General features: G+C 34.4%; 1 long non-coding RNA gene across 1 annotated transcript; it reads right to left on the bottom strand.

Annotated features, from left to right (window-relative positions):
* Nucleotides 1-1,543: 1,543 nt before the first annotated feature.
* On the bottom strand, nt 1,544-5,484 carry LOC132095523 (uncharacterized). Its single transcript, XR_009422454.1, has 2 exons — nt 5,391-5,484; nt 1,544-1,895 (listed from the first exon to the last, which is right to left on the bottom strand). It is a non-coding gene; the product is annotated as an uncharacterized LOC132095523 (long non-coding RNA).
* Between the last annotated feature and the right edge of the window lie 1,141 nt (nt 5,485-6,625).

The following is a 6,625-nucleotide window of genomic DNA, read 5'->3' as shown; positions in this document are numbered from 1 at the left end:
TCACGAAAACATAAAGTGACAGAGAAGGTTTGGATCTCATAGATAGGGTCATATAATAAATATTTAAGTTTAAGGAACATGTCAAAAGCACCTATTGGTGTCCAGAAATCTGTGACCCTGGACCACAAAACCAGTAATAATGAGATTTATATGTCATCTGAAAGCTGAATAAATAAAAAAAGAAAGCTGGCCGGGATACAACTATTTGAAAATCTGGAATCTGAGGATGCGAAGAAAAAATAAAAATTCTAAATATTGAGAAAAACACCTTTAAAGTTGTCCAAGTTCTTAGCAGTGCATATTACTAATAAAAACAACAAAAAACGTTTTATTATATTTTCAGTAGGAAATATAATACATACCTTCATGGAACATGATCTATACTTAATATTCTAATGGTTTTTGGCATAAAAGAAAAATCAATAATTTTGACCCATACAATGTATTTTTTGCTATTTCTACAAATACACCCCAGCAACTTACTCCAGGGTCACATTTATATAAAAAGAAAGAAACTGTACAGAGACTGTTATTCCTAAATACCAGAAGAACTAATCTGAGTGAAAACTGTAGGAAGTTCATAAAAACACTGCTTAGACTTTAGGAAACTGAATTTAAAAAAGTATGATATGTCCCCTTTAAACAGAATTGATTTATTCCTCAGAGATCTTATTAGGTGCTTCTGTCCTGTTTATATTGCTCATTATATGACATTTAGCTTCACACTGACACAAAAATCTGGATTTCAGCTTTAGAGAAAATGGGGAAAGTATACACAGAACAGCCAAACTTCTCCAATCAAAAAAACCTGGAGGAAACGGAGCATACATTTAATTCCAGTGTTTATTCTCAATCTGGTGGAGATAGATGGAAAACCAAAATCAAGACATCGATTCAGTGACAGCATCATTAAATGGAAAGAAAAGGTGAGCTAGCTCACAGAAGAAAAAAAAAAAAGAATCACCTAATTAGTACTAAAATCATGCTTTATATTTTAATAAAATTATTATCAGCATGCATTTAAAGTATGAACTTCTGGGAATATCTTTTTTATTTTTATTCATTGATCAAGTTATTAACAGCATGCATTTCAAGTGCAAGGTTTCGGGAGTACTTTTTTTTCATTTTATGTTGATAAATTTGTTATCATTATGCATATTTTATTTTAGCAAAATTATTATCAGCATGCTTTTTCAGTGCAAAGATTTTGGAGAATTTTTATGATATAAACATAAGAGTTAATTGAGAAACTAGGTAATCACTAGTTTAGCATAATGTTTTGTTTATGCTGCTCCTTTTAAACAGCCTAAACTTTTTGGACTATAATATATGGGTTTCCCTGAGGCTGCTGGGTGGAGAGACAGTATTGCAATTTTAATAAGCCCAATTTAGACAAAAATATGTCTAAACTGGAAATGCTCAATGCTCAATCCATCTATATGTTGAATGAGTCATGCATAACAACACAGACGAGCATCAGAGCACCCCGGTCAAGGTAAGCATGTCGGAATCTGAATAGAATGAGGGTAAACGGTGAGCAAAACATATTTAACATTGTTTTATTAACACACAAACTCCTGATTTCATTTTTGGGTGTTGAATCCCCTAAACAGACTCAGAATTCCACTCAGTCGGCAGATGCAAGGCTTTATACAGCCTCACGTCAGAAAGAGAGGATGAGTTAAACATTAATGAAGGTAATATGGAAATTCATCTTAATATATCATCCCTCAGCACCTGCTTTCTGTTGACTCTCCCTCTTTAGTCTGGCAGGAGACTTACTGGATATCTTTCAGAAGGACGACAGAGCTGCCTGTTTTCACTGAGATGAAGTCCTCTGAAGTTTAGCTTCAAAAGAGCATGTGATGAAAAAGGTCACTGATGATTCACTCGTGCTGTAGGGTTAAACACACTTCATGAAATTACTGGAAAAAGGACTTTAGAAAACCATTTAAATGAATCGTTTCAACAGACTCGTTGACTCCAAAGAACAATTCACTCACGAATCATGCATAAGTATGGCTTGAGTAGCTTTACAGTAGACAATCAGAACCTAGCCGTTTAAATATATTACAGCAGCGCATAAAATCTATTTGCTATGAAAATTTCCATAATGTCTGAAAAAGACAATTTAAAAAAATGCACATTCTCGGTTTTTTTTTTTTATGAAAGAAAGCCTATAAATGAAATCCATTATTACAACTTTATTGTGAAAAAGAAATGTACGTAATGCATTGCAAATGTTTTAGACATTTAAGTCACTGTAGTATAAAACTTTCAAGACTTTTTTGTTTTGTCTATTTTATGATTTTGTTGTGTAAATTTTATCTAAGGAAATATACAGATACTCTCTCAGTACATCTTTGTTTCCAACCAGCAAAGGTAATTTAAACCATTGTTCTTACCTTTGATGTCTTCTCTGTGGCAATAGAGAGTTCTGCACTTCCTCCCACCAGAACCAGCTCAGCTCAGTTGGGTCTTTGCCGCTGCAGAGCTTCGTAATACAGGATCAGGAACAAACTAAAATAATAACTTTACTCATAATAAACTACTCAGAGACTTGTTTAAAAGTTTTAAACGCATCACCATTGTACATGGTTTCGCTTTATTTTAAACAATAACTCATAAGAAAAATAATAACAAAAAGTAAAAGCGTAAGTCTTCACCCCGAGATGCGGCAGGGGATGTGTCCAGACCATAACATTATATAGTCTCAAAAACAATACATCATTTCTTCCGGATGCCTTTTTCGGTGAAAAACATTAACACATCCGCATGCACACACTCACAGTCAGGTTGCTAAGGATACAGGAAGTATGACATTTCCTTTTTTGGCAACCCACCCTTATGAAACAAAAATATATTGCAGTATATTGGAAAATATCATGTAATATATTAGGCAAATATTCTTATATTTATTTTTTCCAATATATTGCAATATATTGAAAGCGGCAATCATTTGTATATTTTTCAATATATTATATAATATATGTGTCATTAATATATTATTAAATGTATTCAAATATATAATATATTAGAAAATAAAAAGGGAAAATAATATATTACAATATATTTTAAGAAATATATTGGTAAATATATTTTCCTTTCGTAAGGGCCTCTTCAGCACACATAAATTAAGTAATTGCTGCTTTACTTTCTTTCCATTAAAGCAAATTAATCTTTCTCTAAGCTGTTGCAAAATCTTAAGGCATAGGCTAAGTAAGTAGCTATTGCTAAACTAGATCAGATGTGCTAAAACACTAGTCACATTTAAATCTAGACTTAAAACTCATCTCTTTAGCTGTGCATTTATTGAATGAGCACTGTACAATGTCCGAACTGATTGTACTTTTTTTTTACAATTTCACTGTTTTTTTTTTTTTAATGTAAAATAATTTTCAAATTCCTTTTAAATAAGTCCATTTTTAAATCATTTTCAAAGTTTTAAAATTGCTTGTTTTATTTTTATTATTTTTCTTCATGTTTATTTTACTTTCTTTTATGTAAAGCACTTTGAATTACCATATCAGAAAAAAAACTATTGCAAGATTGTATCTCGCTTTGTATCTGTTCTGAAAGAACAAAAAGTCTCTGTGGCTCAGTGGTAGAGCATTGTGTTAGCAGCGCAAAAAGACGTGGGTTCAATTCCCAGGAAACACACATACTGGTAAAAATAAAATAAAAATTAAAAAAGGTGTAAGGTCAAAAATGATCAAAGACTTCTGTTTTTCCTGTCCCAAACTATCTTGAGTAACAAAAGGCCCATTTGGCATTCCTGATGGCATTAAAGTGATGATATCAATCAAGGCCTTTAGGCCAGCATGTGTTTGCATTGGGGGTCTGCTAATTGTCACACCTTTTGCACAATGGGTGAAGCTGTAGTCTGCTGATTGGTCAGGTTGAATTTCTCACATTTGGGTTTCAGTCACATGGTCAAGGAAGGGATAAAAGAAGACTGTGAATGTTGCTCTAGGCTTTTTCTCTCTTCTGGCTTTTCTTTGCTGACTCTTTCCTTTGTTGGAGCTCTCTTCTCAGGGCCTTGCCCTCTCTCCCTCTATTTCTCCCTCTCTCTATCTCCCCCTCTCTCTTTCCTTCTCAGGTAATATTTTACATACATGTTGGGTACAATTAACTATATGTTTTACCATCCTTCATCTATTTTGTAACCAATTCAAGTGTAACCATGACAAAATATTGTTATTAAACCATTTTAATTTTGACTCAATATTAACTTGTGTGCTACCTATTGCAATACAATATAGTCACTTAATAGCAACGCTCTCCCACATATTTAGCTATTGTAACTGCGCTTATTTACGTCGTTGGTATAAGTGGCAGTGGGTGGTAATAGACTAGAAATGTACAGTTTTATAACATTGAGCTGATAACGTTTCTTTAGTCCTTTCGGCAATCCTACAGCCTGAACCTCTGTAGGCAAACCACCCTTACAAAGGATTAATGTATAGCCTTAATGCACTGTAAGTTGCTTTGGATAAAAGCGTCTGCTGAATGTAAAAAATGTAATATATAGGCCAGGCCATATTGAAACAAATGATATTTTTGAGTGATAATTAACTGCCAACATGTCACGATGAATAAGTTGTCAACACTAAACTGATTCATGTAAACAAGTTCAGTTATAGTGCTAAAATTATGATTATGCCTCAAACATCTAGGCCTAATTAGTAAATCAGAATATCAGTATGATTTTAATGCACTTTTTATTTGGCTATTATGTTTCTGTAAATCAGTTTAAATGGTCTATAATTCAATAAATTAAGGAAATAAAAAAGTTAACAAAAACAATCACAAAAGTTTTCAAAGCAAATACCAACTTCCAAGTTGTAAAGTGTTGAAGCCATTTCTATGGAAGTAATAATATTTTGAGTTTTTGTAAAATCTGAGAAAAACCTGTGTTGCAAATGAAATGTAGAAATTGGAATGTAAACAGTTAGCCAGTGATGTAGTATAACGTAATTTGATTGGCTGTTAGATTTATTATGAAAGAAATATAACCCTATGAAACAGTCAGAAGCCACTGGACTTTTGGAGCAACACAGTCTTTTGACCTATGCAAAACTGCACAGTTAATTTGTAAGAAAAGTAAATATCCTAGGTTTTTTTGTTTTAAGATTTATAATTAAACAGTCAAACGAAGAACTTTGGATTCAAGACTTTTATTCACTGACGTTTTGTGTTGAGTACAAAAGAACTCTGAAGTCCTAAGCTAGTGAGTCGGCTTGTTGCGCTCACAGTAAAGGTTAAACACACCACAATATAATTTATTTTTCAGAATCTTTTTGAAATGCATATTAACAATAACACTTGCACATTCACTATCACACTGATAGTCTATGGCAAGCGAAAGCAGTCGTGTGTGCATCTCTCACCCCGGGTGGTCTTCATGTAGTGCCTGTGTTCCTGATAGAGCTCTGTCACTCTGTCATTGAGCACTTCTCCCATGGCCTGATCCAGCAGTGTGCTCCTGATCTCTTCCAGTCTGCTGTTGAACTGATCCACCACATTATAGTCTCTGATAGATGCCACACTGAGCTGCACAACCATCCAAACCACACAGAGACAGTTCATTACTAACACAATACACTCAGGGGAGGTTACTGCATATTAGTACTCTTATCTACTCTACTACAATACAAACTACCTAACAATGCAGTCATATACAAGTTACAACATTTGGCCATGATATAACAATATTCATGTAATCCAGTTTAGCAAAACAACCAAAATAACGTTAATGTTACAGTTGTTGCTATAGTTGTAATATTGTTTTAACCTGTTCTTTCTTCAATTATAGGTAATGAAAACAAGACTATACTGATTAAATCTTTTTTTTTTTTTACAGTGGCAAAGAACATTTTAATCACTCGCCCGTTTTATGGCGTGAATGCAATTTTTGTTGTTGTTTTCAAAAATCCGCGCCCGTAACGTCAGCAGCAGGAAGTGGCGTCAGAGAAACGCGTCGTCACAACTACAAAATAGCGGTATGAAATAAACTTTGCACCATGTTAAAACCCTATGGTTAAAACTGTTTCGAGCATACATAATAAACAGTGATGCGCGGGTCAGTGTATAAACAACCCGCACCCGACCGATGTTTTCAACTAACAATGTGTGTGATGTACGGCATGATAAATGCTCGTCACTTCTGCTGCCCAAACTTTGTCAGCCTGTGCATGGGTCATTTGGTTTATTGAAAAACGATTGCACTGATTTGCATGTTTCTTGATGATGCGCTTTTTTTCTGTGGTACTCACATGCACCATGTCGCTCACGTCGTATTCTTCACTGTGTCCCACTGAAAAACTGATTTTGCATAAAATGCCAAAAGCTCTCTCTGCTTTGCCATCTACAGGTCTTAACCAAGAGTATAGGCTATGTAGCGGCCCATTCGCTATTAAAAGTGCATATTCTCTTTTCGTGGCCACACTGGCCATGGCTGCTTAACCTGAACGAACAGCGCGCGCGCTCTCCAGATTGTTGAATGTTGAGGAGGCGTTCGTGCACCAGTCAACAGTTTGATTGATGTACGACTCAGCCTATCGACTAACCCTTTTATTGCTCTCCTCTGAACTATTTGACCTAGTTAAAGGGATAGTTCACTCTC

Source organism: Carassius carassius, chromosome 19 (assembly GCF_963082965.1).
Source record: "Carassius carassius chromosome 19, fCarCar2.1, whole genome shotgun sequence".
Classification (NCBI taxonomy): Eukaryota; Metazoa; Chordata; class Actinopteri; order Cypriniformes; family Cyprinidae; genus Carassius; species Carassius carassius.
The sequence above is the reverse complement of the archived record's forward strand: the minus strand, read 5'-3'. Positions and strand labels throughout refer to the sequence as shown.